The sequence below is a fragment of the Monomorium pharaonis genome, unplaced genomic scaffold (assembly GCF_013373865.1).
Source record: "Monomorium pharaonis isolate MP-MQ-018 unplaced genomic scaffold, ASM1337386v2 scaffold_503, whole genome shotgun sequence".
In the NCBI taxonomy this organism is placed as follows: domain Eukaryota; kingdom Metazoa; phylum Arthropoda; class Insecta; order Hymenoptera; family Formicidae; genus Monomorium; species Monomorium pharaonis.
The window spans coordinates 19720-30337 of NW_023415806.1; the positions used below are offsets into that span (position 1 = coordinate 19720).

Sequence of the window (10618 nt, forward strand, 5' to 3'; positions counted from 1 at the left end):
TTTGTTGCACTATTAATCTCAATTATATATATAATGTTGCTTCCTATATTGCCCTGTAAAATTCAAATGAAACTTGGTATAGATGGCATATGTAACATTGGAAGCAATCAGACGACGTATAAATAATTAACACAGTTGGTAAGTTTTTATCACTTATTAAATGCTTATTGAATCCTAAAAAAGAACAATTCAGAGCGGACGTTTAAATTAAGTTTAAACATTACATACATGATACAAAAAATTAATGGTTACACGGTCCACATGGTAGCAGCGATGAATTCTAGACGACGTTTAATTACAGATGGTAAATAGACGACAGAGTGTACGAGTGTACATACGCAGATTACGAATGCGGCGGACAACGTAGACGGACGTTTTGCGGATGCCCGATAAAGAACAACAACGAGATTAGAGACAACAGCGACGGGAACAATCAGAGCTTAGAGCAAGCGAGTGTCGGCCGAGCACTATCATTTTCGTTATCTGGACAAAATTACCTTTTTAAAAAAAGGTAAAAAGGGCATCAAGTGTGTGTGTGTGTGTGTGTGTGTGTGTGTGTGTGTGTGTGTGTGTGTGTGTGTGTGTGTGTGTGTGTGTGTGTGTGTGTGTGTGTGTGTGTGTGTGTGTGTGTGTGTGAATTAAATGCGCCAACTATGCGTCAACCTTAAATTGATCTTAAATTTATTTTTGAAAGCGTGCGTTTATGTACTTGGTCTATTTTTTTTCCGTTTCAAGGTTGACACATAGTTGGCGCATTTAGTTCATATCAATCATTTTGTAGAAAAAACACTAAGATAATAAAACAATAGAATAATAAGACAATTTACCTAATATAATAGTTTTTTCTTAGAAGCGCGCACACACACACACACACACACACTTGGCGCCTTTTTTTTACTTTTTTTTAAAAGGTAATTTTGTTTGGATATCACGCTTTGTAGTATTAAGCATCTTATTTGGATAGTATATATATTTTTGCAATAAGAAATTATTATAAAAGAGTGAGAGAGAGAGAGAGAGAGAGAAAGACGAAATAAGGAAGAATATCGGGTAACAACAAAATAGAGAATAACATTGCTAATAATGTCTTTATGTGTATGTATTTATTTTTATATGTACGTATTTACATATAAAAAGGTATGTAACCTACATACCCAGATAGCCAAACCTGCCGAGAGCACAAACTGAAAAATTTTGACACATATTATGCTGGCAAAAGTTGGACAGCAAGCAATTACAGTTTGCCGTTTCAACTAACATTAACAGAAACACGACAAAAATCGAGTAGACTTTGCGTCACAATGTGCCCTCAAAAATGCAGCTAAAGTACAACAAAATTTAAAGACATTAACAAAACAAAAATCAGACATTGTGTGTTGACACAATATATCACTAAAAATTAAATAAAAAAACAGATATGTCATGATGTCACATTAAATTAATAAAATGTAGCTAGAAATTTGACATATTTGCTATCACGCTGCAATATCAGAAACTTGGCGAAAATACAGCACGATGTATCACATGAAATACTGACAGCAAAAATGCAGCAGAAATCGAGCAGAGCCTGCCGTCATGACATGACGGCGAAAACGCGGCAGGTATAGAACGCGAGTTTGCTACATCAGATGTGTGATGACTTCTGCACACAGGACGCGGCAAAGCGGCATCGCGGTGGCCAATCACCGTCTTGCTTTTCTGATAATACATATATGTATTTAATAAAAAAGCAAGACGGTGATTGGCCACCGCGATGCCGCTTTGCCGCGTCCTGTGTGCAGGAGCCATGAATCCTCTATAATAGATGATTTTAGTGAGTGGGCGGTAGTAAGGTTGATCGCCCGACGTGTCTCCCGTCGAATCCCACACTTCCCGGACCTGATCCTCCCAGAAGTCTTCTCAAAGATTTCCACCTTTATATAAAAAAAGTTCAAATTGGACGGTTCTTGCATGTGATATCATCTTGGGTTTAATTAACTCTCTGCAGTCAGTTGAAAACGCCACATTTAAATTTAAGTATATAATCATAAAATATATAATTCGTAATGTATATGTAAATTAAATATCATCAAATTTATAAAATTATATAATGTAAATTAAATGTAATAATAATATTAATAAACATATGTACATTGCATACATTAATTATTTATTTTACTAATTAAAAATTATTAATAATACGTCATATCGTGTTAAATTTTTGCTATATTTTTCCGATTACTTGTGACGACAGCTTGGTGCTCGATTTCTGCTATGTTTTTGCCGTCACAACCGATAAAGCAGATCGCGTTCTATATCTGCTGCGTTTTCGCCGGCATGTCATGACGGCAGGCTCTGCTCGATTTCTGCTGCATTTTTGCTGTCAGTACTTCATGTGACACATCGTGCTGTATCTTCGCCGCGTTTCTGGTGTCGCAGCGTGATAGCATTTCATGCTTCGTTTTTGCTGTCTTTCTGCGTTTAAAGTTTAATTTGTCAGATTGTGTTCGATATTTACTATGAATTTGCTGTCATGTTATGGTAGCAGATGATATTGGATTTTTGCTGTATTTCTATCAATATTTTCTGTTGATAATCTGTGCTTGTAGAAACTAAGCTTAATGAGGAAGCAGCAGATTGAAATCTGCTGCGATATCATGCTCGAGTTTGCTGGCATATTGCCGGCAAGCTGCTAGCATTTTGCTTGCTGGGTATGTTTGTGTATTCTCTCTCTCTCCCTCTCTCACCCTCCCTCCCTCTCTTAATTTGACAATAACACTCTTTATAATCTAGCATACGTCATTATAATTTATGTACATGTGTATAAATGACTTACTTTATTTTACTTTTCTTTTTACTCTTCTTATTTTTTTCTTAACTATTTCTAATATTCTTCCTCTAGTTTAATTTCAAATAAAGTGTTTTTTTTTCTTTTAAACTAAAAATAAAACTTGACACAAAATATATTGCTTATTTAATAACCTAATATTTTATATTTACAAGAATATTTAATTATTATTTCTTTTAATAAAATACGTATCTTACAAAAAATTATAATTACAGTAAATAAAATAATCAAATTAATTTACCATTGATATGTTTTTATTCATGGTGAAAAAGATTTTCGAAAATATTGTCAAATGAAATGAAAAGTTAAAAATCAATCTCTGTTGTGTTCTTTTGAACGTGCCTAACTGTCTACTAGAAGAAACGCGCAAAATTTCTGATTGGCTGATCTTTTCTCTATTACTTTTCCGTTTTTCGGATTCCGGCTGCCATAGGACAGCACCCTCACTCCATGGGGAGCCCCATGGTTGAAAATCGGAACGAAAAGCTTACAATTGGTTGATCCCCTCCATTCCGCCTTTCCGATTCCGTTTTCCGAGGCCCATGGGACAGCACGCTGGACCCTGGCTGCTTTTCTTTTAGGGAATACAATCGACACAAGCGTCGTTCTATCTTTTTTATGTTCAATGAGTAACAAAGATAGAACGATACTTGTGTCGATTGTGTTCCGTAAAAGGAAAACAGCCTTTGACAGAAATATCTTTTCCCATTCTAACTTATTGCCTATTACCAGTACAGCAGTGCAGCGACAAAGAACAGGCCTATATTTAAAAAGAAGAAGAAAGTTTTGGAACGCAATCAAGGAGGGACGGAAGACATTACGAAATAGAAAAAAAAGTGCTGTGGCCCGTACCCCATAGCAGCTCTCAAGTCTCAGGTTTTTCTCTGGAAGAGACCAACAAAATGGCAACTTACGTTTGCGTGGATATGTTTCTATATATGTATAAATTTAAGCCATTTATTTTATTGAATTTAATTGTAATTATTTATTTAATAACGGTTTTTGTTTACTTATTTATTTGTAAATATATAGAAATAGAGACGAGCTTACTGGTGATCATTCTGGATGTAAATCCATTACAACGGATAGTAAAGCAAGAAATGAAGATACTATCACAGTGTTTAGACTCCACAATTATCTTTGCGAAAGCTCATCTCGTGCAGTCATCTAATAATGAATTGGCAATAATGGCATGCCATGGTCACAGTGCTAAATTCCTCTACCCTTATGAAACCACAGCAGAAATAAGGCAGATGGATGACCAGTATGAAAAGTTTATCATGGTGGAACGTACAGTGTGTCAACAATTACAGCAGGTTATCAACGAAGTCCCTACGGATATTCCACTGAACAAAGAAAGTCTCATCTCTGGTGCGCTCAGCATGGCATTATGCTATATCGCTCGATTAGAGAGAGAACAGATAGCTGGTCAGAGTTGCGTCAGACTAGAATACTAGTCATTACAACCAGCAACAACTCAGCAACTCAGTACATGAACTACATAAATATATTCTTCACTGCAAAGAGAATGGTTTTTTGTCTTTTTATTGAATTTTTATGTTATTACAATAACAGAATTGATTTGTAATGCAAAGAGATTCATCTGACACTGCTTTCAGAATGTCATTTTAGATGTGTGCAGTCTGGATCAGGAGCTGATAGTATTGCAACAAGGCTGTCACATTACTGGTGGTAATTATTTGAAGGTGCTACAGCTTGATGAATTACTGCAGGATTTATTGGTAAACTGTTTACACTTAATTTTATCATAATTAACGCAAATTATAATATACGTCATAATTAATTATTTGTTTTATAATTTAGTGTGTTTTCCTGCCTGATCCTAGTGTTAGGTCAGAATTGGTTCTTCCTTCGCCAGTAAAAGTGGATTATAGAGCAGCATGTTTTTGTCATCAGGAGCTTATTGATATTGGATATGTTTGTTCTAAATGTTTTACAAGTAAGTGTAAAGTTGTATTGATAATTTATTATAAGAGTATTTCAACATATAAAATGATAGAAGATATAAAATTACATTTAAATAATATTGAATATTTTGTGTTAAACTTATTTCTGTATTAATTTATATTTATATTAATTATATTTTTTCAGTTTTCTGCAAGTTCAATTCAATATGCACCACTTGTCAGTAAGTATTTTTTTTATGACTAATATACTAATTTATACTATGTCTACTAAAATTATACCTGTATGTTTACCTGCCATAAACAATAATTAACTTATTAATTTTTTAAGCACGATACTCAAAATGCCGAGACCTATACTGATGAAGAAAAAGTTGGCGTTTGGTTCTCGCCACACATTATTTGTATTCTGTGTCGGAGTCAAATATTCAAATGAAGAAATGATAAAAGATATAAAGAGGTTCATCATATCGATAATGGAATGTTTTGCTATACTAATAATATTCCCAATGCTATTGGCGCAGCTTGCAGAATAAAATTCAAATAGAATTGCGTATACATGGTATAACATTCGATGGCAATCAGACGACGTATAAATAATTAACACAGTTGGTAAGTTTTTATTACTTACTTAATGCTTATTGAATAAAAAAAAACAATTCGGAGCGGACGTTTAAATTAAGTTTAAACATTACACATATGTAATGTTTAAATACATATTTGTAATTACATCAGTTGGTTTTCTGTGTGATTATCCTCTCTACGTTTTGACCAGAGATAATTAATAGTCGGGTTCGAGCATAGACTAATGGCGTTTTCGACCGGTACTGGGTTAACCCGTCTCAGGTTCCTTTCTTTTGAACTGGTTAATCACAGTTATTCCTTCTTTAGAAGAATGGCTGTGATTGGCCTTATAACGTTATTAATCGCTCCCGGAGCGATTAACCCAAGCCGATCGAAAACGCTATAACTATCGACAGAGCGTGAACCTTGCATAATGCCAGGCAACAGGCAATAAGAATAGAAATAATGAAAGAAAGAGAGAAAAGAGAGAGGAACAGGAGATAGAGAAGAAAAAGAAGACTCGCACAAGATCAAAATATCGAGTGTTGATGTAACAGACTGAAAAACTCGGTAGATTGGTGAATCATTCGAGAACTGGTAATTTAATCGCGCGTATGGTTGAGGTAAATTCAATACATCTGGTACTTACGAGAAAGAAGGATATACCGGTCAGCGTGGAGATTACGTATGATTACGAAAACCGAATTCATTCGTCATCATCCATGACTGTCATTAAGCACCTCAATTCATTATTTATATGAAATGTTAACTTGTACAAAAGATTCATTTCATAATTTATTATTTATATGAAATGTTAAATTGTACAAAAGATTCATTTCATTTGTGTTCCGCTTATGAAGAAACTATATAACGCGTACATTGAATTGTGTACAAATATTATTACGAGACGCGACATACTCATCAAATAGACACGCGCGACTTTACAATATTTTTCTATGTTACACTGCGAAATTTAATTCGTTCGATTGGTAAAAAGGAGAGTTGTATTGAATCGTTAATTGTGACAATTACCTGTTTACTTCGTTTGTATTGCCAGTGAAATCAATTTAAGATTAAGAAATTTATAGCATTTGCAAGTTTCTTCTTTTTATTATTTTATAACGTTTATTTATCTTATATGAGAATAATTTTGCAATTTTTAAGAAATGTTTATTTACTTTAAATATTGTTAGAAAATTATAGATAATTAAAACAATGTGATTAGGATAATGCAATACAGTTTGCGATTTGGACTAGAATACTGAGATGAAAAAATAGAATAATCACATGGAAATCTGAATTAATATAAAATATAGGATTGATGTTCACTTTCGAAATTAAGAGATTTAAGATTTGATTCATAGTTAATGTATAGTTTTTGATAAATTACGGATCATAGATAAGGAAATAAGATATGTCATCAAATTTTACAATAAAAAAGACTTAAGTATAAATAAAAGAATAAAATTTTTGAGAATAATGCAAAAATAATGTATTAGACATAATTGGATGAAGTACTAATAAATACTTGTAAGCGAAACAAAATTTGTATTATCTATTATTAATTTCTAAATTAGTTTAAACAAAATATTCTCTTTATTTTAAAATAAAATAATTATGTATGCTTTCTTATTCTCTTTAAACTTTGGCATATTAAACAAATATATGTACATTTGAATGATTTTTTTTTGTTATTTAGCAAACATCTACTAATCTATAACTAATCTATAGTTTACATTACATGTATTATAGATTTTTAATATTGCTAAGGTACTAAAAAAAGAGGTCATGTGTACATATTTTTGCATCTATTCTGTAATATACATTTTCTCTTTACTTTGATTAAATATATAATTTTAACAAATCTCGTTTAATTAATCTTTTATTCATAATTTATATTATGGGTTTTATTTTAATCAGAAATTGCTACAATATTTAATGTTTTAAGATTTTCTTAAATTTTCTAATGTCTATTTTTTGTTTTTAAAAACAATCTCTAAGTAGTTCTTTCTCGGTCCAAAGTCGTAGCGGTTTTGATAGAATTTTCTCTAGGCCTAATACTTTTTTGATTTTACATTTCGATCTTTCGTTCGAGGCGAGATTTGCATTTTGCTAAATTGTGACAGTGTCGCCAGGGAAATCACGTATATCCATCTTATATAACTGAATTGTACCATAAAAGAAAGATGATTGACGTTAACAAAACGAATCGTGATTAGATATTTTTTTCACTGAAGAAGTTACGTAGGATCATTATTATTATACTGTACATGTACGCTATCGTGGAAACTCAATTTCCGCGAAAAGGATAGACCAATCGACTTTGAAAGGTAAGATATAATGTCAATTGAGATTTACTTCAAACTTGGTATCAATAACAATAAATTTAATATTATAATTATTATATAATTTTACTTCAATCAAACATGTTTTGAAAAATTGCATAAAATGAATACTGTAAACATATTTGTCAAAAATTTATTTTTTAATTTATTTTTTAATGAAATTTTTATAGTATATGTATCCTTTGTGTTAAATTTTGTATTTTTATTAGTTTAATAAAATTGAATAAAAAAAGAAAGGTATGTTAAAAGAAATTTATAAAATTATACAAGTTATAAGTTATTAAAAGGTGTAATGTAGCTCTGTACAATCGTATGTAACGTATAATGCATCATAAATTAATCATCTATTCCGACTATTTTTGCTGTTATCCTGATTACGATATGATGTGGCTTTGAATCTTATTTATGATGTTATTATCTCTAACTTATTGTAGCTTGAGTCGTACATATTTTATTTAGCATGGAACTTAAAAATTAAAACAGGTTTTTTGGCTCATATTCAGAATTTCGAAACAATTAAATGTCTCACCTAGGATGTTGTTTAATCTAGTCTGTGCGGTAATGCTACAAAGACACGAAATTATCATAAAACATTTTATTTCGTATTTTTAATGCTTGTCTTAATCAGAATAACAAGGAGTTGCAAAAAATTAACTAAAGAGAAATAAATAAAAACAAATTTACATTTTTTTTTGTAAAATGTGGAATTTGTCATTTCTCCGATTTGTCAGAGAAACTATATATGAAAAATTCTATTCAATCACACACAGAATTTACAAGATAGAAGTTAAAGTAATTTTTTTTAAATAAAATTGAAATGGTTTTGTAATATCATATGAGCATCAAGTAAAAAAAGAACATAAAGCATTTTTGCATTTATCAAAATATAATAAAATCTTTTATGCATTTTTTTATATGCGCACGTATGTGTGTGTACATCTACTTTATGTAATAATTTATATTATGTCCAATATTTTAATTTATTAAATATTGATTAATTTGCATTTTATTTATTATTAAGTAACTTGTACTTGCTTGTACTTCTTTTATTTCTACTTCGATTTCTCCGTGCAATGTACGGAGAAATTATTATTTTTTATTTGCATATTTACAAGCATTTCTGTACATTGATGAGTAATGTCAGAGTTGCTTGTTTTTTCCAATTTTTTTATATTTTCTTATATCGTCAGTTTGTGCGGAATGTAACTAACTGGTTTATCCACTTCGACCAATTGCGTCAGAATCGGAGATTCCCAATTAATCAATTAAATTGATCGAAGTTGATCGAAGTATACAGTATACTTATTTGATATTTCTCCTTGGCAAATATCAGTTCGCATTTATTCTTTCTTCTTTCCTTCCTTCTCTTTTCTTATTTTATCGAGAATGTTACAAGCCAAAGACAACTTTGTATTTTCAAAACGAATCATTATTAATAAACTTTCAGTTTAATAATATAATTATATTAATAAAACTATTTATAAAACTATTATGTTACAAGAAATTAAAATTAAATATTTTATTGGTTCTGTTTCTAATTTTATTTTTTCAAAAATATATTATTAACATAACAATAGTAAATAAATTGTGTTAATTTTTATATGAAAGATAAAATGTTCATATTTAAAATATACTGTTTTTAAATTATTATGTATACTTATAAAATTACTATTATGTTTAAAACATTTTATAAATTGTATTATCAACATTTTAACATATAATACTTTGTTAAGATTTTACAATTTAATTATTAACGTAATTATTATTTTTTTAATTTCAACTAAAACTTTCCAACTTCTACAACGATATCTTTGGTAGGGTCATGATCCCAGTACTGTTAGGGACTGCTCCCCACTCTAATCTTCCAAGCACTCTCTTCTCCTCTTCGTATCTGTATACTTTTTTTATTTATCACCTTCTACCATTCTCCGTAAAATCAGGAGGGAGAAATTGGAGAGAGAGACGCACGCAGATTCCGTCGTTAATCGTCGCAGCAGCTTATGTCGTTATAATATCTTGACATCGAATACTGGATATCCTTGTGTGATTTTCACGCGTATGTTTCTCTTCAGTGATGGATTTGCGTTTTGTTTTGTTTGCGATCTTTTGATTCTCAATGCGGCTTTTGTTTGTTTCCACAGGTAGAAAAAATTCAAGATTATTGTAAATATTTCATTTCAAGTGTTACACATCGTCAGAATGACTGCATTATTTTACTTTTATTCGATATCACCAGTAAAGATATCATTTACACAAACATTTAATTTACAATATTTGATAATGTGTAACGTTTTTCAAACATGTAATTTTAAGTTGTTCACAACATTATAAAAAATATTTGAATAAAACATTAAAAATGAAATTTCTACGCTGTAATTATGTTAAGGAATGTTACATTATAAAATAATAATTTAAAATAATTATAAAATACATCATTATATTTATAAAATCCACATATAATTATATGTATATATATATTTTTTTTTACAAATGTTTATAATTTTTTATAACTTTGATAAAATATTTTTTAGATGATGACTTGAAGAACGAAAAAAAAATTCAATCGACGTTCGGCTTAGTGCAGGTATCTTGAATAATCCTTTCCTGCAACAAGTGACAACAGAAAAGACAACGATAAGAGATAACGTAAACCCATTTTTTACTCTATCACAAACTTCTACTCCTAATACTAATTTCTTTCCTAGTAATCTTGATAATCCTTTCTTTTAATTCCATTCAACCGATTCAAGAGTTGATACACAACCTATTAGTTCGCTCAATACCTGGTGATACACAATCTATTAGTTCTTCAATACCTGGTACGACTACTTCTAAAGTTTATTCTGCTGACCAGGTCTTTGATCCGTATTACATCAAATTCCCGACAAACTCGGCAAAAACAGTGTCAGAACGTAGTAAGTAAAATGTGATCAAATATTTCAAGTAGGATTAAACAA

General features: G+C 30.6%; 1 pseudogene; it reads left to right on the forward strand.

The window, feature by feature from the left end:
• Nucleotides 1–877: 877 nt before the first annotated feature.
• Nucleotides 878–10219, forward strand: LOC118648546 (annotated as a pseudogene).
• Nucleotides 10220–10618: the final 399 nt, after the last annotated feature.